Source organism: Malaclemys terrapin, chromosome 22 (genome assembly GCF_027887155.1).
Source record: "Malaclemys terrapin pileata isolate rMalTer1 chromosome 22, rMalTer1.hap1, whole genome shotgun sequence".
Taxonomy (NCBI): Eukaryota; Metazoa; Chordata; order Testudines; family Emydidae; genus Malaclemys; species Malaclemys terrapin.
In genome coordinates this window covers 14,703,987-14,729,507 of record NC_071526.1, presented here as the reverse complement: position 1 = coordinate 14,729,507, position 25,521 = coordinate 14,703,987, and the positions used below count along the sequence as shown (strand labels likewise).

Here is a 25,521-nt window from a genome sequence, read left to right as displayed (position 1 = left end):
TTACATCAAGGGGGGTAAAATGCTACCAAATCAGCATGCCTGGGTCTTAGCCCCGCTTTGTGCTGGTGTGAATGATGAGTCCAGGTGCAGGGCAACGGCAAATCAGCCATCAGGGAGTTAAGTTGTAATTTCTGTGCCCGGGGGTGGGGAAAGGTGTAAATTTAAAGTAACAATCTTGCTTCAACTTACACCCTCTAATTGCTTTATCTCCTATGCACTGGGGGCCTGCTATTACTCCCAGTCAGTGAATAATATGGACCAGACCCGCAGCAGACCTGGATTGTGGTCGGATTAGACATTTACTTTTCAGGACAAACTCAGAAACAAACAAACCACCCTGCCCCCCCCCCCCCCCCCCCCGCCATCCTCAAGATCCAGGTGCCAAATTATCCCAATGTATTCCAAATTATCCAGGCTCAGCAATTGGGTAAACAGTTCTGCTTTGCACCATCTCCCCTCCCCATCTCTACTACATAAGTGAGCATTACAAGTGGGTTTGCCAAAATGATGCCCACAACCCTCAGTTGGCCTTGCTCCATTGAGTGAAACCAGCGGAGGATCTGGCCCATAATTTCTCACTGCCAGTTACACATCTGGGAGTGCATTGTTTGCAGTGCAGTATATGCCACATCTGGGGTAAAATCCCGTATTTAATAGAAGGGAGATGCGCAGGGCTCTCTTGGCCATTAGAGTCCACGGTGAGAGAACGAGTCTCCCCTTCACAGCCTCATTTGCAACGGGATCTGCAGCATTACAAGCTGGGAATCCTTCGGGCTGCACATGTGAAAAGGCAAAATCCCAGCAGAGGGAACTCCCCAGTCCCTTGCATTTGGCAGAGGCACAGCTGCACCTGCTGAATCCTGGGCACCTCGTTGACCAAGAGCCTGACAAACTGGAGGGAGTTCAGAGAACTGCAGCCAACACGGGCAGAGATTTTCAAAGCGGTGTGAAAGCACTTAGACATCCATTTGCCATTACAATTAATGGGAACAGAGCATCCAAATCCCCTAGTGCTTTAGAAATCTCTGCCTCAGCCATCAACGACAACTGACGTCACCAGTTTACACCCCCGATAATGGTCCTGTGGGTTTTATAGCGGACGGATGTGGCAGCACAGTGCAGGGCCAAGGACAGCAGACTAGAGACAGGATTTCTGGGCCCAGCCCTGCCACCGATCTGCTGGGTGGCCTTAGGCACATCACTTCCCTTCTCTGTGCCTCAGTTCCCCTCTCACCCCACAGCTGTCCAGCCTGTATAGTTTGAGCTGTTTGGGGCAGGAAAAGTCTCTTGTGATCCATCTGTGCCCACCCCAATTGGCTCCCAATCTCATTTGGGGCCTGTAGGTTCTTCTGTAATAGACACAGGATGGTCCAGGGGCTAGGGCACAAGCCTAGGACTTGGGGAGTCCTTGGTTAAATTCCCAGCTCTGCCACGGACTTGGCCAAGTCACTTAGCTGTTCTGTGCCTCAGTTTTCCCATCTGTACCAGTATATTATTGCTTCCTTTCTCCAGAGGGATAGGGCAAGGATAAATCCAATGAAGAGGGTGAGGTGCCCAGATACTATGAGGATGGGAGCCAGATAAATATTTTAGGTCAGCGTTTCTCAACCTTTCAATACCAGGGAGCAGCTTGCTACCTTCCTAAACTGTGTCAGAGAGATCTCAGGGATTGGCGCCGGTCCGTGGACCAGGTGTTCAGAAATGCTGCTTCAGAGAGATACTTGGGCCCAGATCCACTTAGGTGCCCAAGTCTGAGATTTGGGTGCCGTTGGGCTCCACAAAGCTTCCACGCAACTGGTGCCTAAACTCATTCAGCGCCTACATTTCCGCTGTCAAAGTTCCCCTAGGTACCGAAGTTTCTGCCTCCAGGTGTGCGCACTGCTGCCTCAGGCAGGTGGCCGGAGGCCTCTCTCCCGCCCCAGCGTAAGCCTCAAAGCCATGGAGGAGGACATTCCCGGCCTACCTCGCCTGCAGGGCCCGATCCGGCTTGCAAGCTTTGAGCCTGTCGCTCCCACACAAAATGCTTCAATCCCTCCCTGGCTCTGGGCCTTTGCGCCTCTCCTCGCGGCCGCCTGGCTCCTTTGTGACATAGGTGCTGCAAGGACACAGGTCTCCATCCTGGCAAATAAAGACGCTTCCACGCCTGCCTGGCTCCTCCTCATGCAGAGCCTGAAGTGGGTGGCAGTGGAGGGGGCGACCCTGCTGGTGCTCCCTGCGTCTGCCTGCCGGGCTAATGAGACCTTACCGGGAGCTGGGGCTGGGCTGTCACACCGCTCTACCTGAACTCACACATTTATCAATTATAAAGGGATGTAAATAGGTTCGCAGACAAGCCGGGCGATTAGTCATAATATCACTAATTAGAGCCCGCTCCCGGAGCAGGGCAGCATTTCAATATTTACCTTCAGGCGCTACTTTCCACCCCCAGCCTGCTGCCCTTCCAGGAGGTGCGGGAAGGAGATTAAAGGGTTTGCTTGGGAAGTGGTGCCAGTCGTGTGCCTGAAACACAGGCAGAAGAGGAACACAGTCACATAAACTGCCTCTCTCCCCCAGCCACTGACTCAGTGTCACAGGATCGCCACGCTCTGTGCTGAAGAGATTTCACATGCAGTGGGTGTGCTGGGGGGGAAACTTCACTGTTAACGCTTTTTCTGCCAGTCCCTCACCGCACCTGCCTGCTGCCACCTTCCCATCATGATTTGGATTGCAACAGCCCGTAGGCGCCTCGGCCATGGCCCAGGACCCCTTGTGCCAGGCGCTGTTCAGAGTCAGACACAGAACAAAGCCCGTTCCCGCCCCATGGCGCTTACAGCAAGTAGTAAAAGTCTCTTCTTGAGGGGCCTTTATGTGATGGTTTGAAGATTCAAGCACGGGGGCAGGGGGAAGGAAAGTAGATGGGTTTCTCATCCAGGGGCCAGACGCCTGGCCCATAGGGGTAACAGCGTTTTTCTGGCCTCATCCATGTCAGCCGAATCCGTTGTGTTGACCTCCAGGATCCATTCTGGGAGTTTAGCCCTCCAAACCCAAATTGAGTTGTCCCCTCCACAGGCCTAGTTCTGCCCTCCGTTAGCCCCATGCGACCACACTGAAGTCAGTAGGGCTGGCAGAAGATGTGTCTTCATGGAAGAGGCTTGTGGTTAAGGCATGGGGGGAGGGCTGGGTGCTGCTCCCAGCTTTGTCATTGACTCTTTGCATGACCCTGGGCAAGTCACTTAATCCCAGCCTCCTTTCAGGTGTCCAAATTTCGAATCCCAAGCCCTGATTTTTACAAGAGTTGAGCCCCTATTGACTTCAGCTGCCTAGTTTCTTATCACCTGCTCGTCACCATGGCATCCAAGTACCTGCGTGTCCTCTGTCCCTTGTGTCAACTGGATGCTAGGGCTAATGGTGGCCTCTAGAAATGTGAATTCCAAGCCAACAAATATATTAAGGTCAAAAAATAAAGTCAAACCTCGTTAGAATGACACAGAATTAGCCATTCTATCTGATGCCTAAAGGAGATACTGCATCTCTCCTTTGGGGGTGTACAGCAGATGCAGGCTTGGTCAATACGTGGGGGAGAGATTTCTCATTGTCTCTGCCCTGCCCAGATGTTGCAGGAAGCAGCGCGGGTGTTTCATTCGGTAGCTCTAAGCAAGTACTGACTTTCTGCCTGCGTGTGGTCCTCTGGGATTGTTCTGCTGCTGGACTGCTGCATCAGTGGAGAGATGGGAGACTCAGGTACTGCCCAGCTCTGGTTAGTAATGTCGAGGCACTTTCCGTTTATTTTATTTTTTGCAAGGTACTATAGGGATTTTAGACTGGGCCCCAAATTCTGCTCTTGGTCACAACTCCAGAGTAAACACCACTGGGATAAATCGGAAGTAGCTGAGACTGGACCCTAGCCCTGGGTGTCCAGCTGTTATGCCAACAGGATACACAACTTGCACAGCAATTGGCAAGTGCATTATTTCACTGGAACTATAGCCTGTTTGTTGGGGCAGGGGCCTACTCTTCTTATTGTACCTATCTGACATGTAGTGAGAGGCACTGCCTGCCCCAAGAACATGCAACCTAGAGACAAAGGGTAGGAAGGGAAGCAGAAGCACAGAGAGGGCCAGTGACTTGCCCATGGGCATACAGCACATCAGTGGCAGAGCCAGGATGTGCTTTTGGCTCCAATTAAGTAATTATTCTTTATTAGCCCTCTGATAGGCAAATTCCATTTGAGAATCTCAACAGGGCTTCAAAACCATTAGTCAGCTCATCCTCACCCCCACCCCGGGAGATAAGGACCATCTTCATTGTCCTGTTTGGGGAAACTGAGGCACATGGCGGGTAAGGTCATCTGTATCAGAGGTGGGACTAGAGCTGTGGGTTCTGACTCCCTTGTTGGGATACCTCCTCTCTGTTAGATGGGTGGTGAGAGACTTTCTAAACGCAGAATTTGTATAGAAGTTTCATGTAGAGTTTAAACAAATGCAAATACCACTAGAAAAGGTGTATGCTCAGCTCCAAGACTCAGCCAACCCCAGGGAAATTTGGATAATTATACCTTTCCTAACTCCCCTTTTTTAAAGGAGCCCTGAGCTGCCAACTAGCAGATTTGGCAGTGAATTGGACTATTAACCCACCATTAGACACACACACACACGTTAGCAAGTCGCTTTGCCTCCCCTTCTCTACAGATGAGCATGGCAGGGGTGCTGTTTGCTAAGCAGACCATAATTGCCAAAGCAATATTTAGCACCAGGGTAAAATTGAAGGAGAACATAGTGCTCAAAATGAGGTCTTTCAAATAAAAATGTCAGTTTTACAAGTGCCCTGTAATATCCCTTTTACATCTTCTGACCTTACAGATGAAGGGCAGGCCAGAGCCAGGGCCCACTGAAATTGGCGGATGTCTTTCCGGTGACTTCAACGGGCTTTGGATCAGGTCTGTAGCCAGTAAGTAGCAGAGGATATGGGCTCTCAACCGCCCTTTCTTTATGACTAGCTGGGAGAGTGGTCCTGAAACTCGGGATGGTTGTAACAACGGATCATGGGATGAGAAAAGCTGAGAACTGCTGCACTAGGGAATCACATAGGGTGCAGCTTCTGGGAGCTACCATGGACCATCACAAACGAGAGGTCCCCTTTTATTGGAGGTACCCCCACTGGCACAAAATGAGCAAGTGCGTTCAGGCTCACCTCCTGGCCTTCCCGCCCCTCCATCCTACCCAAAACGCTTCTACAAAGATCCCCTTCTGAGCCTGCCCTCTGCCCCATGGATGGAGTTACTCCTTTTCCAGACCCTGTGTAAGCTCCCTCCCATGTGCACCACTGCTGCTGGTTCTGCCTATTGCACTTCCCAATCCTCTCCATCTCCTTCTCCCAGGCTCAGCTTCATTCCCACCCTTTTATTTAGGGCCAGCTCCCAGGTCACTAGACCCTCTGCACCTCAAAGCCCTGAGACTCAACAATGAGCTACCTAGCCCTGACGTTTATTGCTCCTGGGCCCGATTCTCCCTCCCCTTTCTGCCAAGGCACTCCCATTACTTTATTAGTTCCTAGGCAAGCTGAACTCCAGGTAAAGCTATGGACAGTCCCACACACAGGCCCATGACCTGGGCATCCTCCTTGACTCTACCCTGTCTCTGGACCCCTCATATCCAAGCTGTGTCCCAATCTAGGACAGTCTCTGCATTTGGTGAGTAGTTTCAGGCAAAGTTTAAACCTGTCATTTTTGCAATGATTTTTCATTTCAAAACAGCATTTTATTTAGAAAGTTAACTAGCTAAAAAGAGGGATGAATCAGCAGAAAAGGACTCAAAATGAATTTCTCATTTGACCTAATAACATGGTCCGGTTGACCAAAATGATCTTTATTTTTCAATTTGGAGAGAAAAAAGAAAAACAGGAAAAAAAAATCAGTTTCAGTTCAAACCAAAGCATTTCCCCCTCACCCTGATTTTCATGGTTTGACCCCCTGAATCAATTATTCATTCAGCTCTAGCAACAACTCTATATGCAAATGTTAAAGCTATTTCCCATCCTGATTCTATGAGCGCAAGGTTTGCAAAGTGCTTTAAGATCCTCAGAAGACAGTTGCTCTACCATTGCAAGGGGTTACTATCAATAAGCCTTCAGATGTGACAAGAGAGGGGACGACACTGAAATGACCGTGCTCAAGGCCCTTGAAAAAACAAGCTGCTACTCATAAACTTCTCACTTGCAATTTCTCTGTCAAAAATCCCTTCAAACTTACAGGCAATACACAATATGGAAACAGAGAAGGCAGCACAGACACTGGCCAGAGCAAAGGGCTGGGCTCTAGCCCCAACTCTGCCACTGACTCACCGTGTGATCTGGAGCAAGTCACTTCACCTCTCTGTGCCTCCGTTCCCCACCCTGTAAAATAGTGGTGCTCCTTTGCAAAGCTCTTTAAGATAAGATGGGTAAAAGGTACTTTGTATGTGCAAACTAGAGGGCCAAAGTCCTCCCTACTATACTGGCGTAACTCTCGGGTAAATCTACTGGTGTAGGCAAGAGCAGAATTCAACCCCGTGGCGCTACTTATTTGAGAACTGACTTGATTGGGAGACTGCCCAGACCGCAGAACTCCAGACTGGGTTCTTCTGTCTCTTCTCTGTGAGTTAATTCAGCAGATGGGGGAGCCCTTTACCTGTCTGGCGCCAGCGCAGACTTCATCAGCTCTGCTTTCTCCTTTGCAGAGCCGCAGGTAAATCTTGGCCTGGGTTTCTGTGCCCAACATGCAGAGATTCTGGCTGCCAGGCAGCCTGGAATGGCCACAACCTTGATAGTCTTTTGAGGGTTCGCCTTACAGCTTCCCATCCCTTTGAAACCTACATGGCAAGGATCTGCTCTGACACCTGGCCATGGCTTTTTCAAAAGGGGCCTAGCTGTCCTGTGCCTGTGTCCTGACACCTCCCTAGCCGGGGTTCTCCGGGGGAGGGGGCAACAGCTGCTGGCAGGGAAGGAAATCTTCAATTTGGGACTTCAGGAAGCTTCAAACTTGTCAGGTGCTGTTCCTGAGTCATTCGTTTCCTCTCTGGGGGGCAGTAACTGCTTTGCAAATGGCCTCTTTTCCTGGCAATGCTGAAGGAGCACAATGGATTGTGGCTGAAATCGGGTGGTGCATCACCCAAGTTAACCAGGATATTGGGATGGCTAGATCCTGATGGGCTCCCCTTGTCCTGCTCTGTGGGGTTACAAACCCTTCATTTTACTGGAGCATAGAAATCAGAGATGGAAGAGACCTAGGTGGCCAAGCTAGCCCATTCCCCAGGGGGCCGTTGCCCACCGGCTTATTTCCCAGGGATTTAAATGCCTTGAGCAGAGCTGTTTGAATTCTTTGTGAAGGCCCCGATCCAGCACCACACTTAACTCTGGGCTTCGTTTTCGACATGGGGAGTAGCTCCAATGCGGTCACTGGGGTGCATCCTGTGCTTAGAGTTAAGCACGCGCTTAAGTGTTTTGCTGGGTCCGGCACGATGAATATTTGTTGTTCATTTTGCCCCCTCCCCACTTTTTCCTTAGTGAATTGATGCTGACCTTCAGACTGTTCATTAGTCACTAATGTAATTTGTATCAAGAATTTTCACCCCGAAGACTGTTCACGAACTATTCTCTTCAGTCATCTGTTAGTGGATAGGCCAGATGTGTGGGTGTCTACTGCGGTCACACGGCATTATTATTATTATTAGTGGTTTGTATTATTGTAGCCCCTACAAGCCTCAGTCATGGACCACCAGGACCCCATGGTGCTAGGTCCTGTAGAAACACCGAATGGCATGGTTTCTCCATCCGTACCTGGATGGCAGACATTTTTCCATAGGAGAACAATGCACTTCTTGATAGGACATTTCAGGGGAGCGATCATTCATGCTAAACTTTGTAACATGTTGGGGATGGGCAGATATTTTCACTTGGAAGCCCTGGATGTCCAAATACTCACCAATAGCTAATACAGCTCCACCAATCACTGAGACTGAGGCGGGCTGTAATTTACCAGTGACAGGGCTTCTACCATTGCTCTGGGAGAATCACCCTAAGCTCTCTTGGGGCAGGGACAGTCCTTTTGTTGAGTGTTTGTACGGCCCCAGCACCATGGGGTTCTGGGGCTCCTAGGGGCTACAGCAGAGGTGGGCAAACTACAATGCACGGGACCATCCTGCCTGGCCCCTAAGCTCCCGGCCAGGGAGACTAGCCCTCGGCCCCTCCCCTGCTGTCCCCTCTCCCCCGCAGCCACGCCACCTTGCGGGCAGCACTCTGGGAGGTGGGGTTGTGCGCTCCTGCCGGGCAGCGTGTCTGGCTCTGGCCGGGCGGCATGGCTACCAGACATGCTGCTCTGAGTGGCATGGTAAGGGAGCCAGGGGGCTGGATAAGGGGCAGAGGTTTGGGGGGGTGGGGGCTCAGGGGACGAGGAAGAGTTGGATAGGCGTGGGGTCCCGGGGGGCCTGTCAGGGGGCGGGGGTGTGGATAGGGGTCGGGAGGGCGGTCAGGGAACTGGGAGCAGGGGGGTTGGATAGGGGGTGGGGTCCCAGGGGGCAGTTAGGGGACAAGGAGTAGGGGGGCTGGCTGGATCAGGGTTCTGAGGGGGGCAGTCAGGGGGTAGGAAGTGGGAGGGGGCAGATAGGGGGCAGGGACCAGGCTGTTGGGGGAGGCACAGCCTTCCCGACCCGGCCCTCCATACTGTTTTGCAACCCCAATGTGGCCCTTGGGCCAAAACAATCACCCCTGGGCTACAGCAATCAAATCATTCCCAGTAATGATGTTCCTAGAACAGGGAAGCACTTCAGTTGTGTGGTTAAAGCACCAGGAGGCCAGCGCTCTGATCCCAGTTTCAACACTGGCTCCCTCTCTTGCCTTTAGCATGATGCTTCCCCTTTCTGTGCCTTGATTTCCCCGTCTGTAAAATTGAAACCAATCATGCACAACAGAAGTGATGCCTAGCTCCAGTGGCATAGAGGTGTTCCCATCTAGTGGGTTAGAAGAGCTTGAATTTTTCTGAAACTATGAGAATGTTTCTGTTTAGTGATGAGAGGGAACAAACTCCTGAATTATAAATCGAGTGTATATAAATCTCATGATCGCATATTCCTATAAAATATGGATCACTTTGCCTACCACTGAAATGCAACTGCTTCTGGTGTGGAGCACAATAGCTGTTTAACAGCACCCGGGAGCAACATGACAAAAACCAGGCCCCGATCCTGCAAAGACTTCAATGGGAACTACTCATGTACTTCAAGTTAAGCAGACGTGTGAGCCTTTGCTGGATTGGGACCACAGTTAGGACAGGAAGTAAACAATACAGTATTCAACTGGTACTGCAGCGGAGAATTTGGGAAGGCAGAATGCAGTCACCCAATTGGAATTGAACAAGGGCAACACCCTAGCTTTTGCACACGCACATGTACACACACACAATGTGTCATCGTTTTTAATGTCATTGGAGAGGGGTACCCCTACCAACACAGTGCCCCATAGCAACATGCAGGGGCATTGGCTCAAAACTGAGCCCCCCCATAAAGGAGGGGTTCTAAGGTTCCCTATTACCTCTGTTTCATCATCCCGAAGAGAACTACAGCTAACAAGCTAAGGAGCCTAAGGTGTTACAGCATACAGCCAGAAAAACACAGAGGATCCTGCTGTTGTTTTCCCTATACTGCTTTTCCTCCACCACTGAGAACCGCTAAGCTCCGGTGGTAACAAATTAGATCATTATAGCTCAGCGCTAATAGGATCACTTTCAATACAGCACACAAAGAATAATCCGTGCCAAAGGACCAGGAAAGCATGTGCTTGTATTGCAGAGCTTAGAGGGAAGGTATTCATTACCCTGTCCTTAATTTTACCTCTATCTTATCCATTCTCCCCCTCTGCTCATGGCTCCCTCGGAGAACGGGTAGTCCGGGGTGGGAACTGGAAGGACGTGCTGTCTGCCGTACCAAGACAAGCTTGGTTACAGAACAGATCCCGAGTAGCTGGGGAGCATACACAGAAGCCATAGGCTCTGACTGGTACCAACCTGTCCAAAGTAACATATTACCACAAGAATATCTTTGGTCCAAATCTGCAGCACTTGGGGGGTTTGCGCCCCCTCTTTCTCACACACTCACTTTAACCAAGTAGGAGGTTACAAGGCAATTTCCAATTCCCTTTCTCCCTCCTATATGTATTTATTTTATTGCAAAATACTAAACATTCTGAGAGTAAATTACTGCAGTGCTCAATCAGTGATTAGATTACATTAAAGCTTCCTTCCTTCTCTGCCATGAATCACTGCTCTAAGACAGTGGAGGGTGGGAGAAGAAAAGAAAGAGGAGATGGATACCAGGCTTGTAGAACCTAATCTGGTTGCTTATCAGTGACCTTCACCATTCTTACAGTTAAAAAAAAAATGAAGCATTTTGAGAAGTTCTCTAGTAATCGAGCTCCATTTCTCTGCACAGACTGGAATCAGGGCTAGGGCTTTCGCTGGCAAAAATCGCTTCAGGACATATGGAATAGCAGGAAATCAAATAAGGGCAATCAAAATGAAAGAAACATGTCATGTTAGTAGCATTTCTCCTGCTGATCTGTCGCTTTAATAGAAACACACACACAGACCACAGAGAGACCGAAAGAAAAATCCCTGTATGTGCTTTAGCAGATGCACAACATGCAAAGGCACAATTGTCTGGAAAAATTAATTTCCTGTTGCATTTGATTAAATATTCACCTCTGCAAATGCCCCGGAGAAGAGAAACGGAGCTATTACTCCCCACTCTCCTTCCGCCCGTGCACACACCTTTAAGGAAAAGGGGTAATAAGAAAATGATGCATCTTACCAAATAGAGGAGTCCAACAACGGTGTCCAGGTATAACAGGAATAAAAGACACCCCTGCTTCTTCTCCAAAACACACACACCCCACCTCTTCTATCCCCCACCCGAAAAAAATCTGCCCCAAATGATTCAAACCCAAAATCCCATCCCTGGTGCGAGGAGACGACAATCTAGTTAATCTTTAAAGGTTTCTGGAGAGAGACAGGAGCGGAGCTGTAGACTCTTTGCTTAAGCATCTCCATGGTTACCTCCCTGACCCAATTCTCCTCACAGCCAAAAGCAGGGGTAGGGAAGAAATTCAGAAGTGAGATGCTAGGCATGTGAGGAGCAATCATCACAGTTATTTCGCAAGCAATATTTTTTTTTGGGGGGGGGGAAAGAGGATGGTTCTTTAACATGTCATCTTTTCCCTCCCTCTCCCCCTTATTCCTCATATTCCATGGTTTGGGCTCCCACTTCTCTCCCTCACTCCCGTCAGGATGCAAAGACATTGTTTGGGGTCTGTAATAGCACAACAGTGTATCTAGGGCTGGGGCTCGAAGCCAAATACTCCCGATCTTTGGCAAACCTGGATTCTGACCCCCACATCCAGCCCTTAACCTTTTATAATGGGGACATGTGAGAGAGTCAGAGCCAGTTCCCATAAACTTGGGAAAAGTCTGGCACCTGAGTGAATATTGGCTTCCATGGGGTGCGTTGGAGCTGGAATGCCTGACTCAGGATAAGAAGAAAGCAAAGCTGAACCAAAGGTGGTGGGTGGTGATCCTAGGAGAAGCACAATCCTAGAAATGTGGGGCTGGAAGGGACCTCAAGAGGTCACAGAGTCCAGCCCCCTGCGCTGAGGCCGGGCCACGTAAACCTAGACCATCCCTGACAGGGGTTTGTCCAACCTGTTCTTAAAAACCTCTAGTGAGGGGGATTCCAAAACCTCCCTTGGAAGCCTGTTCCAGAGCTTAACTACCTTTCTAGTTTGAAAGTTTTTTTTCCTAAATCTTCCTTGCTGCAGATTAAGCCCATCGCTACTTGGGCTGGGTGGGGAATAAGAAAGCTCTGATCATTTGCTTTAGAGCTCCTCCTGCCTTATTCATAATAATTATCCAGCACCAGCTACGATCGGGGCCCATGGCGCTAGATGCTGTATGGACACATAACAGATTCTTGGCCCCAAAGATCTTCTAAATCTAAACAGACAAGACAGACACAGGAAGTATTATTAACCCCATTTTATAGACGGAAATTGAGAGACAGAGAGACTACGGCCAGATCCACAAAGGTACTTGGGTGCCTATGTCCCAGTTTTGGCTCCACTGCAATCCACAGAACTCCCGCCGGTGACCCCCGGGGGGCACCTAAACTCCTTCAGCAGCTAAGTATTTGTTCCTTGGGCATCTTTGTTCCTGCCTCTGGGCACGTGCACTGCAGTCCCCCTCTAGGTGTCCGGGCACTTATCTCCCCCATGAGCCCCACAGCAATTCATGAACTGGGGAAGATTGGTAGACAAATGCCTAAGTTGCGTGTAGGGCCTGATCCAGTTAGCGTGCTCAGGGGCCACCAAGTGGATCGGGTCCTATTTAAAATTCAGCAGGAGGAAAAGGCCACCGTATAACTTTTAGCTCAGTGGTAAGCGTGCCCACCTGGGATGTGGGAGACCAGGTTCAATTCCCCCATCCGGCAGAGAGGGGAGAAAAGGTTTGAACAGAGCTCTCCTACCTCTCAGGAGACGGGGGTGACCACTGAGCTATGGGACGTTCTGATGCAGGGCTCCCTCAGCCTCTCTTGTTGAAGCTTGTGGATACCCAATGAAGGAGTAATTGAAGCAGAGGGACTGAACCTAGGCTCTCTAGGCTTTCCTATCTTCCGGGGGGGACCTTACACCGGACTACAGAATCAGTCTCATGCTCTCCCTCTCTCCCAATGACTATTTAAGTATTTACCCACAGAGGAACACAACATCCATATTGTGGGTTTTTGTTTGGGCCCTCTTTACTGGACAGGGTAAGTGGTGAGATCTTTGTAGCATGAGTGTAAATTCAGTGTCCACAGATCAGACAGATTGTAGGACTCAACACAAGAGACTTGGGACAAAAATCCTAAAATTTGGAACAGATTTTTTTCAGGGTTCTAAAATGCCCATAAGGGACATTGAAGCTGGGGGGAACCCAGAACACTATTGGAGCACCAGAATCGTGCAAACCCTGAAAAAAACCAATCTCCGAATTTGAATGAAAATAGAAAGCTCTGGGTACGTCTTCACTGCAACTAGACACCAGCAGCTGGCCCGCACCGGCTGACTCGGGCTGGCGGGGCTTTGGTTAAAGGGCTGTTTAACTGCGGTGTAGTCGTTTGGGTTCAGGCTGGAGCCTGAGGCCAGACGTCTACATCACAATTAAACAGCCTCTTCGCCCGAGTCACCTGGCACAGGCCAGCCACAGGTTTTTAATTGCAGTGTAGACATATCTTCTAAGAACTATTAGTCTGTGGTCCTTGCCATTTCTTAATGGGATGTAAAGAATGGCTTCGATTAGAAGGTAAGAAACACTGATTTTGTGTGAAAACTCATGAGCCCACATGAGTTTGTTTTCCAGAACCCTGTCTGACAAACCACATTTGGACACCTTCAGACCTGATTTTTTTTTTTTAAGTTAGATGAGCAATTGCTCAGCAAACTTGAGCAAGCAATTAACTGTGCAACGAGGTGAATAACTGAATGCAGATGAATTTAAAAACTTGCAAGTGCAATGACCAGACATGCATCCTTAATTGCTCACAAATTGGGTGCATGAAACTTGTTTCCATCGGGTCCTTAATTTAAGTTTTATGGAAAATAATCTTCTCTCATACAAGCTGTAGTGGCTGCTTCTACCTAAAAATTAAGACGTGTGTGTGTGTATTAGCCTCCAAATTCATTGTCCTTTCTTGAGCAAAATTGCAATAGGAGTTTAAGAAAGGACTGCAGATTTTTGGCCCTGTGTTTCAGTAAGCGCCTTTCCCCAAAAGAAGCATTTAAAATCCACCTGAAATTATTTAGTAATTTAAATCTGGGACAGTTGTGTATCAAACTTTGGACATAGAAACAAGAACTAAGTCTGCAGTTTGCATGCTGCCATCTAATTGGGTAGCCTCTAAATCATGCAAAAAGTGCCACCCAATTGAATGGGAGGATGCAAATGATGGTGCCGGTTGCTAATCCCAAATGTTGCAGTGCAGGGGACTAGGCAGAGGATGCTTGATTGGGTTGTTAGAATTTACTTCTGAAAAGGGATGGGAGAGACAGCTGGAAACACGACTGGACTGGCAGGGAATCCAAGTCCAGGCGTATCATGCCTGATTTTTGCTTTCCCTCAAATCAGTGTTGGACAGACTATGACTCTAAAATCCACAGAAGCAGCATAGTGGTTGTTTATGAATGCTCCCTTACTCTTCCCCCCAACCTGTTCCTAACTTATCAAAGAAAAACCTCCCTTCTTTTTGATTCCCCTGCATAGAGATCAAGCCGTATCGGTGGCTGCTGTTAGCCCACTCCATGTACACTACCAAAAATAGCCCTGGTTGTGGCCAGATCACATGGGACCCATGCTGCCACCCAGGCAAAAGCACCAATTAGTAATATTCTATCCACAAATACAAGAATAAACCATGATAACAGGAATAAGTCACAACCCTCTCTTCACAGCTGTGTTGAAATACAGGTAATGCCGGCGTATACGAAGGCTTTGTCTTTCAGCCTCTCGAATGCCCTGTTTATGCAGGGCTGAGGGTAGCTTCTCCCCTGGGCTGACCCAAGAAACAGCTGCTCCCAATAGCCAGAAGCGGTTTCTCCAACTATGCCCAAGCAGGACATCCAGCCACTTCATGTAACAAGGAGTAGGACGGGACTAAAATCATCTGAAGGATCATTTCAACAGAATATTATGGAATGCTCCCTGGCAATTGAGATCTATTAGCCGTTGGAATGGTATTGCCCAAGGGAATTAGGAGCAACCCAATGGATTTACTTGGATCACTTACGCTGAGGACTGCACTGGGAAAGCACACGGCACTGGCTGAAGTAGGGACTAAATGAAGGACCAGAATAATAAAAAATTAGATGCAAAGGTCTTATGATAAAGTAGCTAAACTTGCCTACTGTTAGTCTTGCCAGCTCCTATGATTTTATCCCAAGTCTTGTGATATTGGGGGTGTTTCCTGAAGTGCCAACTTCTGGAGTCATATTATGTGAGAATCTACCCGCTGCTTGCAGTGAAAAGCTTGAAAACATGACACCCCCCAAAAAGCTCAAAACCAGAGAGCAGATATAAAGATCCTAAAATGAATTAAATTACATGCTTGTTAAGCCCATCGTGACTTGGGGGCGAGGGAGAACTCATGACTTGTGAACTCTTGGGGTTGGAGACACGGTTACTATCTGGTAGATGGTGTTGCTTCACTTCTCTCTCCCGGCATTCTGCCCTGGCCACAGCTCTTCTGACCCAAGTCCATATTCCAAGATCCATTACTCTTGCAAGAGGCTAATTAAGAGGCACTCACTTATGTGACTCGTCCAATTCAATGCCCATTGAGTGCCATCGTTAACCACTGTCTAGATTTGAATCTTGCCCAATGGTGATGGTGCCTTAGTCTCTTCTGCACCCTTCCTATAGTCCTCTTGTTCTGCTCCAAATAGCTTCATGGGCCATTGGGTCTATCTGGAAATATCTGGAGTCACGCTGGGTTGGGAAGCCAGTGGATGCTGCATGTAAACAGACAGGGACAGAAGCATGAGCACACAGTTGGTCTGCTTTGCTACTGTGCTGCTCTCGCTGCGTCCACGGTTATGCTCGCTGTCCACCACGGGCCTGAGTCTATCTGAATTCGCTGCTAAGTGGATGAGCAGAGCACATCCTGGGTCCCTGGTGTGAAAATGGCCAGTGACTGAGAGCTCTCTGTTCCTATAGCAACTCATCCTCCTTAACGCTGGAACGAGGATGGAATCCAGCTAGTGGACCGATGGGAGGCTTCCATTACAGCTATTGTGAGATGTTCAGAGCCTCCTGGCCAAACTGGTTCCTGCAATGCTCAGAAAGGAAAGATGAGCTGCAGATCAGGAATGCAGGGATTGGCTCATGTTTCCATACGCCTTAGCGCCATTGGCATGTGCATGTGGATTTACCACCGTGGCAGCCACAAAGCCCACGGTCTGTCTGCGGCAGAGCCTCCAGCCGTCTGTTACAGGGTGCAAAGAGCTGGCTATTTCAGCTCCATGGTGGAACAAAGTAAAGCGAGGAAGCCCTCTCCCCTTCTAACATTTGCATAAATCCTGCTCCTCCCTGGTTCGACAGAGTCTGTGCATGCAGCGGGTGATGCCTTGGAACATGAACGTATCACGTGGCATTGGAAAACTAAGCCACAGCTGTCTTAGCAAAGGCTTCTTTAATATTGATTTCCTTTGATACTTCAGGCCCTGTCTGAGTTTAAGGGCTGAGCATCGTGAAACTGTTTCCAAGCCACTGGATTTAGGGCTTTGCTTGGAGCTGGGAAAACAGGCAGTATGGGAAACCTGCGCTTTCTGCCTCGTTGTGGTGTTCCTCAGCCGGCGCTGCATTCTCCATCTTTGGGCAAAGGCAAGGCAGAGAGCGCCGGGCCTAATGGAAGCTGCAATCAGGATCAATAAATAATTAGCGCCGTCGGGCTGCAAGGAGGGTCTCAGTGCACTCTGAGTGGAGACGACGGAGAATGTGATTATGGATTGCGTCATGAGAGCGCTTGCAATCTCCTGCTCCGAGGCACCGTGAGGTGTGCGGAGCGGTTTCCACGTGCCAGCTGAGTCACGTGCACGGTTATTTATTCATGACCTGCTTCCATAAAATACGTGCCCATCGCACGAGCCTCCCGGGGCTCAGTCACAGCATCAAACACTCCATTGGGCTCCAGAAACATTCATGACAGCCTCAGCGTAGGGGCGGAGTTGTGGGGCAGCCAATCAAATGGAGACGAGAAGGCTCCGACATGGCATCCCTCTAGCAGGTAGTGCACGATCTGGCCTCGCTCTGGCTGCAGAACCTGCCTTCTACACTGGCTCGTGTGTGCAGAGGCTACGGGCCAGCGGACTGGGAGTCAGACCTGGGTTCTAATCATGGCTCTGCTACGTGACCGTGGGCAGGCGACATTGCTTCGGTTTCCCCTCCTGCACTTTGTCTGTGTCCCTTAGACTGCAAGGTCTAGAGGCCAGGGACTAGTGCTGTGCCGTGCCTAGCACATTGTGAGCCCCAGTTGCCACTCTAATAGAAATAATGCAATGGGTGCATTGGTTCTGCTACTTGGATTGGCTCTCCGTGGCCCATCAGCAGGACCCTGCAGTAGCTGGTATTGTCTTGCTTGGGGTGTGCGCGTGTTTAATCTCAGGAAGACTTCTGCTGCCCGCCTTCCACCCCCACTGCAACATCTCTGGTTGCTGGGCTGATCCCTTCCACGACAAAGTTAAGAGTGGAACGATCACGCCTAGTATGTCTAAATAACCAGCAGCCGTCACACAAGGCCAAGCTCCCCCAGTAAAGCAACTGGTCTGTGGTTTCCTTCGCTAGCTTGAAGAAGAGGTAAACTGGCTGGGACTTCACCTGCGTCAGCTTGCAAAGAGGAGTGCAGCACCAAATTTGGGGCTTGCAGGAGTGGGGTTTGAGTTTGGGGGCATCTCAGCAGGTCTGCTTTTGGAGGGCCTCATCTCTGCCCTCCTCCCACCTCCTTCACTCACTGTCTTCACTCCCTTTCCATTCAGACACCCCCCCACCCCCCTTCAAGCCCATGGTCCTGCAAACTGCACCCGCTCCTGAATGGGAAGGCGGGGGGGTGTTTGGGTCCCTTGGCCATTGGTTTTGTGCCTCCTTAAAACCGCTCCTGAGACTGAACTTATCACACAAATGCTCTCCCACCGCACAGAGGGGAGGAAATGTTAAATAGTTCAGCAACTCTCACCTTCATTGTGTCTAATGCTCTGCAAACTCTGCGCTCATGAACTGGCTGGGGTGTAGGTAGGCACTGCTGCCCGGGACTGAATGGAATCCAAACTGCTTCTTAGCCCCTATACCGCTAAAGCAAGTGATTCCTTTGTTCCCTGAAGCATCCCCAAAGCCTATATCCCCTGCTTGCCTGCCTTTGGACTACAGTTGGGATCCATCGAAAGAGTCTACACATCTGTGGGGTGGCCTCGAGGGCTTAATGGTTAATTGCCGCTCAACTGAGTGGAGCAGCAGCAGCTGAGTTGTTTGTTCTCTAAATGGGAGAGACCAGGAGCCACCGGCCTCACGGAGCTGGAAGATGGCACAAAGTTCTGAACATTCTTCTGTATTAAGGGACACGAGGCTTCCAGTAACTTTTGCTTGAGAAAGTAGATTTCCAAGAGTGGCTTAGAAGATCCCAGAGGTGCGGAGAAGCAGCTGGATGAGATGGCTCTCATGAAACGTGTAAAAGGTAGAGATTAGAGGTCCAGAGGCCTGTTGACCATCCAGTCTATCCATGCAGGATTGTTCCCCGGTCTATATCTCATTCCTAGGGAGGCTATTCCACAGCCTAGGAGACAGTGGGTGGGGGAGTCAGAGGTTTCCAGTGTGATGAATCATTTTATATTCTCTGCCTAACCCCTTAAATCCCTAAGGTGACTATTACAAGCTCTCTGTGGCTGGGACTGTCACTTTGTGTCTGTACAACACTTAGTACAACAGGGGCTCCCGTTAATTGAGGGCTCGAGATGCTACCCCAATATTACTGTTTTAGTACATCCTGATGTGCACGGCTCCCAGCCTGTTCGAAAGCAGCCGCTCTTTGCTTTAAGGTCTGGGGAAGACAAAACCCCACCGTTTCAGAAAGGGAAACTTACAAACAGATCTAGCCCGGGGAGCAGAAAAATCCAGGAAAGCAGAATTGTTTTTCAAACAGAAGGTGCGGAGTTTTCTGAGGCTCCGGCTGATGTGAGACTAGCTGCTCGTGCTTCATTAGAGCGATGCAGCAGCATCAACAAGACTCGCCTCCCTTTGGGAGTATTGAAGCCGGCTGGGAGAGAATTGCTTCTGGGGTTGTGCTACCCGTACGTGCCGAACGCAAACAAATAACTAAGTGTCCCTGAGACCTCGCTCCTTCTGGGAAGAAAAGTCTAGATCTTGTCTTTGGGGGGAGCAGACATTGGGAAGGAGGGCTGCTTTTGCTACATGGAAGCAGAGGGGGAGAGGGGATACTTAATGGCCTAGGACTTGTGACCACTCTGCAAGTGGCTCAGAACTGTTCCTGCAAGAGTTAGATGAGAGGCTGGTAAATGGATATAAAGCTGTTTGCCTTAGGGTTGCCTGTTCCACTTCAGTTTAAGTCACTGGTGACCAGAGGGAGGCATTATCAGCTGATGACTGGTGATGATTCTTGGGCAACCTCTTGCTAGGGAGGCTCACAAGAAGTCGCAGCGGGAACCGGGCAGAGGCCAAGGACAGAACGGTCTCCCAGGTGGTGAAGGGAGATGTGAGTCCAGGTGATCCTGCTCTCATTGCAGTCACTAGGGAGTTCTGTCGTGAGCTTCAATTGGAGCTGGGTGGGGTCAGAGGTCTCTTCCATTTGCAACTTGCCCCATCAAGAGGACAAAGTATCCTGTCGCCCGTCCAAACCACTCATGTAGGGGAGCCTGCACTCACAGCATGGCTAGAACAGGCCAGCACCACGGCTGTCACGGCAGTGCTAAATCACTTTAAACAATTAAGCTCGCTGGTTTCCCTGCTTGTTAAGATAGATGATGTGACACAATATTTTAAGCGCACTGAAACGGCTTTGAGTACATGGCACCACACTACCTGGATTTTAATCAGCCGGAAAATTAGACATGTTCATAACACTCTAAATGCATCATGTACAACGTGATGGTTTCCATATGGCTGTGCCAAGGCAAATCAAGTGAACAAATAGTAAGGCCTGATTCTGTTACCCTGGTCCTGTACTTGCAGGAGTGGTGGGCTACAGGGACTTTAAGGCCACTTTCATGCTTCCTGCCCACCTCCAGTGTAACCTGGAACAGCCCTGAGCCTGCTCCATCTAATACGCTGCTTTCCATGAACCCATGTGGACCCTGGGAAGCAGAAGAGCCACAGTACAGGGCATTCCAGGTACCTGATACTCCACCAAGCTCCTATGCTGGGAGCTGAGCCAGCGTCAAGTTTACATCAGCTCTACACTGTCTGGAGCAGTGGTCCCCAACCTTTTTTGTCTGGCGGGCGCCAGACAACGAGTCACGGAGGACCGTGGCAGCAGACGAGCATCCGCCAAAATGCCGCCGACAAACGGCAACGTCAATAGGCGTCGCCACCGAAATGCCGCCGACAAGTAGCGTCATCCAGATGACGCTGCTTGCTGGATGACGCTGCTTGTTGGATGACGCTGCTTGTCGGTGGCATTTCGGTGGATGCTCGTCCACCGGCCAGTACGTGGGCGCATTTAGATGCCCTGGCAGGCGCCATGGCGCCCGCGGGCACCGTATTGGGGACCCCTGGTCTGGAAAGCCCCAGCACACCACCCATTTCACTTACTTTAAGATCCCTCTGCTTCGCCAGAGCCACACAAAGGGGCCTCGGCTCCCCTGAGCATCTGGGCTCACTGGACAGAATTGCTCCCTTCAGCAGAGGTAAGGATTCTTTGAATCCTTGTTTTCTCAGCTCAAAACAAAGCAGCACTCTGGGGGGTGAGGCCAGTGCTCTGTCTCTGAAGCTGAAGAGAGACATCGACTCCCCCTGGCGAGAGGGGATCTGCAGGCCAGGCTAGTTCATGTTCTTGCACAGCACTAATTAAATAAAACCACCACAGGCCCATGGAATATTCCCCATGCACCAAATGATGCAATTCAACTCAGGGCTAATTGTTTTGTTCGGCCTTGAAGGACCACTTTAAATTCCTCCTCATCAGCTATCGGGAGCAGAGAGCACTCTGGGAGGTTCCGCCCAGCCTTCCCGTTAACATCCTAACGGGAGCTAGGCTAATACAGCAAGACTCTTCCAACGTTCAGACGAGAACCAAGGGCCTCTGCGGCGCCGCTGTTTGCTTCTCACCACCGTTTGCACCGACAACTTTCATTCAGGAGGCGTTGTCTTTGCAGCACCAGTAGGAACAGCGTTACTCATGCTTGCACACATCTGCACCAGTGCAAGCACCCCTGCCGCCATCTTGAAAGTTCTTGTCTAGGAGGAGTCCGCCAATCAGGGTGCGAAAACAATGCATGTGACTTAAAGCGACTCATTACCGCGCAGCCCCAGCGACCCTATGTTTGCATAAGTCATTTGTCAAAGAGCATTGAACAAACAAATACATGGGAAGCGAAGTATTGACATGTCATTTGTGCACATAAGAAGGAATTAAATTTGCCGGATAAGCTGTTTGCTACTCAACTACTGTGCTCAGCTCTAATTGCAACAAAGCTGCCCCCCCCAGGGCTCCACCATCACACAGAAGTGATGCTCCCAATGAGGAACGAATGCTTCAGCAGTCCGTGTGGCATCACACTGGGGCAGAGGAGTAGGGCACTGGGGCCCCACCCGCTCCAATCCCCATGGTGGGGGGCAGGCCCTGCTGCCCCAGAGCCAGCGGGCCAGGCCCAGGACTGGGAGTGCTGCCAGTGGTGTCATGCCATGGTGAGGATGCTGGCACTGCCTGAGGGGCCCAAACTGCTGGACAGGAAGTGGCATGGCGAGCGGGTACTGGACAGCCCCAATTCCACCCAGCCGCCTAGCCACTGGCCCCGAGCACGCTGCGCCCCCCGAGCTGCCTGAACCGGACGCCGAGGGCCAAGCGCCACCAGTGAGTAGAGCCCGGCGCGGTTGTATCTGCATCCGATCCACTATCCACGGATATGACGTGGATATCCGCAGATTTGCAGAGCTCTATCTATATATAGGCATGAGACAAGCAACCTGGCATGGCCGTTTAGTCGGGTGGGAAGAGAACCTGCACGGGGGAGTCCTAGATCACACCACAGGGGGCACCATTTTCCATTTGAATGTAGAAATGTGTCCAACCCATCTACACGGAAGCTTCCTGCACAAGCATCTTATGTGATCTCAATACAAAGGCCAAAGCTTCCCACAGCTCTGGATCAAAGCCCCGGCGGGAGAGGAGAGTGTGTACCCCTCCCAGTCCGCTCCTGGGGTGGGCACACTCCCCCTGCTGCTCGTTTATATTCCCAGCATTCCAGGCAATGGTGTGTCTGCTGCTGCCAATTAGTCTTGCCCACATTTCCCCTCAGGGATTGCCACTGTCTTATTAAGCCTAATTGGAAGATGGCTGGAAGCAGCAACTGCAGGGCTCCTGGCTGCCTTTGGGCAGGATTTTAACCCCTTGCTTGTTGCCAGGGTTCTTTTATCTCCAGAGAGACAAACAGGACAGATCCAGGAGTCTATTTGGAAGGCCAGAGCCAGCTTTCTCATAGGAAGGATACTCCAGAGCCCACCCCATCAGAACTTACTTACAAATAGCATCCCCGAAAATTCAGCCACATACAGCCCAACCCTGTGCATCTCCGACCTCAACCCCTACAGGCTGCTGTGGCAGGTGCTCGGCACTCACTCCTTGGCAGGATCGGGCCATAATAGGAGACTGTCCCCTCCCCTGAGGGTGCAGCTCTAAACTTGCCTGCTCCGCAAGTGTTTCCCTTACATCTCAGCTGGTGGGAGCGGACACAACTCCCTTTCAGACGGTTTAATGGGTAATAGGAACAGAGACATTTTCAAGAAGCCTCTTCTAGCCTGGGGAATGTAAACCCAACCGCATGCAGTTAGCACATGAAAGCCAGGAGGGGACATAGACGCATCCAGTCTCTGGGCAAGATGAGCAACCGCAAAATGACAGAGAGTAAGTTAGAGGGTGTAAAATGACTGCTCTAGTCACACCCCTGTGCAGTCAGTCACACATCAGGGCATGGGAGGTAAAGCTCCTTCTTGAACTGGGAGCTGCATGCTTGGTCTCTTTAGGCCAGGGAATGGGACTTAGTGAAGTTGGGCGCAGCTGCACGAAGGGGCAGAATCCCAGTTGGAAGAACTCCCGCCACAACTGGGAATAGAAGGGGAAGTTGGGGTTGGTTTTTGTGTGTGTGTTGTTGGGTTTTTGTTTGTTTGTTTGTTATTGAAGCGTCTTGCAGGGTATGGATACCAGAGAGCCCTCCAGCACACCGGTGCTTCTGCACCAGCCATAGCACTGCCTGGATTTCTTTTCCTTTCTGTAACGGCTACCAACTGGGGGATCACTGGGCTGGGAACAGGGACAGGGGGGCAGGACACACCCACTCTGCCGACAACTCAAACCCTCTCAGGAGAGGTCACTAGGTGTACCCAAAAACCCTCCACCCCAACAGCCTCACCTGGGCAGAGCCCAGACTTCTCGGACGTTACTTTCCTGGTCCTTTTTCCACCCAGGAGTTTCAAGGCGGCCGGACTGAGCTGCCTCACACGTTGGAAAGAGAAGTCACCAGGGAGGCAACATACATCGACTGGTCCCCTGCTTCTTTCTCACGCACCACCCCAAGAAGTCAGCTCTAGCAAAGGCCCTTTAAGAATGGGTCCCTGGTCTAATGCTTCCTCTGCTGTCTTCATGCCCCACACAAATGCACCTCCCCAGGAGTCTTCTCCTGCCCGACTCAGAGCAGCTGGTGGTGGTGCCCAGAGGCAGCCTAAGAGAGAGGTGCTGCTCCAGCCACCCACTTCCATCACCTTCCCCGGAGGAGGGACCACTCAGCCCTGGCAATGCCGGTCCCAAGGTGGCTGGTGACCACTAACCCCCTGTCTGGCCGGGGGGCCCAGCCATGCTGGGAGTTCGGACTTTCCATTGTCATGGGCCCTTCCAGGCAGGAGTCTTGGATGCTTTGCCAGCACCCCCCATTTTGCAGGAAAGGGGAAATCGAGGCACGGCCGTGAAGGGGTTCCCCCAAGGAGGGGGGGGGGAGAAGGGGCAGAGCAAGGAGTAGAGCCCACGGGTCTTGCCCCCCCCCCCCACTCCAACCACTGACCGGGCCCCCAGGAGCAGGTGGGGCCGGGCTGGTCTCCCCCTTGGCCGGGCAGCGCTCGCCACTCACCTGGCTCCCAGAGGCTGCTCGGACCTGCTCCCCGCGGCTGGACCCCGCTCGCTAGCGGGACGGCTGGCCCGGCACCCGCTGCTGGACCCGGCGGCCGGGGCGGGAGCCCATCTGCTGGGCTCCAGGTCCTGCGGGCGGCGGCGGAGAAGCGAGGCGCCTCGGCCGGGCTGGAGGGAGAGCGGAGACCCCCTGCCACGCCCCGCGCTTTGTTCAGCCGGTTTCTCTTCCACCGCCCCGGGGCGAGTTTAAAGCCCTCTGTAAAAAGGGCTGTGCCCGCAAGGGCCGCGTGTCACCCCCAGGCTTCCCGCAGCCCCAGCCTCCCTCCAGCACGTGGCTGCCTGCAGCCAAATTCCCAAGGGGAAGAAAACTCCCAGCCAGGCGCAGCAGGTCCCCTTCCCCCCGCTTCCTAGAGAGCCGCGCTCGGCACAGCCCGCTGGCACGGTGACTAGGGGGTAATGAACCCCCACGGCGGGCCCAGCCCCTCAGATTCCTCCAGCCTGGAAGGCAGGGGCGCTGAGAGCAATTGAACCGAACTGCAAACCCGGTATGTCATGGAAACCACTTCAAGTAAGAGGGTGCACGCCCTGCACCTCTAGTTCCAGCACCTATGCTTGAAGGAGGGGATTAACCCTTTCCCTGCCTGCCACGGGGTGGGGTCTGTACCCCCAGCACATACAGGTAGGGACAAAAGCAGGTGTGTGTGTTTTGTTTTGACACGCTGGGTTTTGGAGGAAACCAGCCCCAGTTCACAACCAGGTTCCCCTTTTAGCAGAATCCCCAAAGTTTGGGATGGCGGAGGTGGGATAGGTAATTCTTGGGGGGGGGGGGTTCATGTGGGTTGCTTCTGACCCGCCTCAGTGCTCCCCTTCTTCTTCTACACTTGTCACTGTAGTGTCTCAGCCCCTTACTCTTTGAAGACACACACAGGGTGTCAGCGTCGGTCTCTCCACCCAAAGGCAGCTTTGGTGCCCACTGGCCCAGGTTACATTCCTAAGTGCTTAGCACTCTGGGGATTGATCTCAGTGGGCCTGCTGTCACACTAGGGTCGGGTCTGTGCTGGAGTTAGGTGGCGGTAAGTCACCACATACTTTTCAATGTCCATGCCGAACCTCAGAGGGGCAGCCGGGTTAGTCTGTATCCACAAAAACAATGAGGAGTCAGATTGATTTGGGCATAAGCTTTCCTGGGTAAAAAAACCCCACTTCTTCAGATGCAGAACCTGCAGCCGTATCGCCCGAACAGGACAAAGCGGGGAGTCAGACCACATGCATTCCTACCTGCAGTTCTAGAACAAGAAACCATTCCTTGTGTCAGTGCGGAGAGTTCTCCTCTCCATAAGGCTACACCTGCTTTCCTCCCCCCCGCCCCATCCCTGCCTGTGTTTGTTTTATTTCATTTCATTGGGGGCACATGTTGTCCTTTGTACCTTGCCCCTCCGCCACTTGAGCAGATAAATAACCAGAGCAGGCTGTGAACACCAGGTGAAATTCCAGTTTGTGAGGTCACATGTCCAGGCGAATGGGTCCCCTGCCAGTGAGAAATCCTTACCAGCCCTTCCTGGCAGTTACTTCACTTGGATGCGAGCCGAGGGGATGGGGCCTGGGGGCTGGAAATAGTGAAGGGCCCAGCTGGGCATCTCAGAGCCATATC

The 25,521-nt window shown here is 51.2% G+C and overlaps 1 protein-coding gene across 2 annotated transcripts in view; it reads right to left on the bottom strand.

Moving 5' to 3' along the window:
* Nucleotides 1-25,199, bottom strand: part of RIMS3 (regulating synaptic membrane exocytosis 3) — a 54,471-nt gene extending 29,272 nt beyond the window's left edge. Inside the window, exon 1 of one of the 2 annotated variants that reach the window (XM_054012018.1) lies at nt 25,149-25,199. The gene's annotated coding sequence lies outside the window, so the exon portion shown is untranslated. Of the gene's footprint in view, nt 1-10,814; nt 10,969-25,148 lie in introns of those variants that run through there. The other variant, XM_054012017.1, reaches the window with a different exon arrangement.
* Nucleotides 25,200-25,521: the final 322 nt, after the last annotated feature.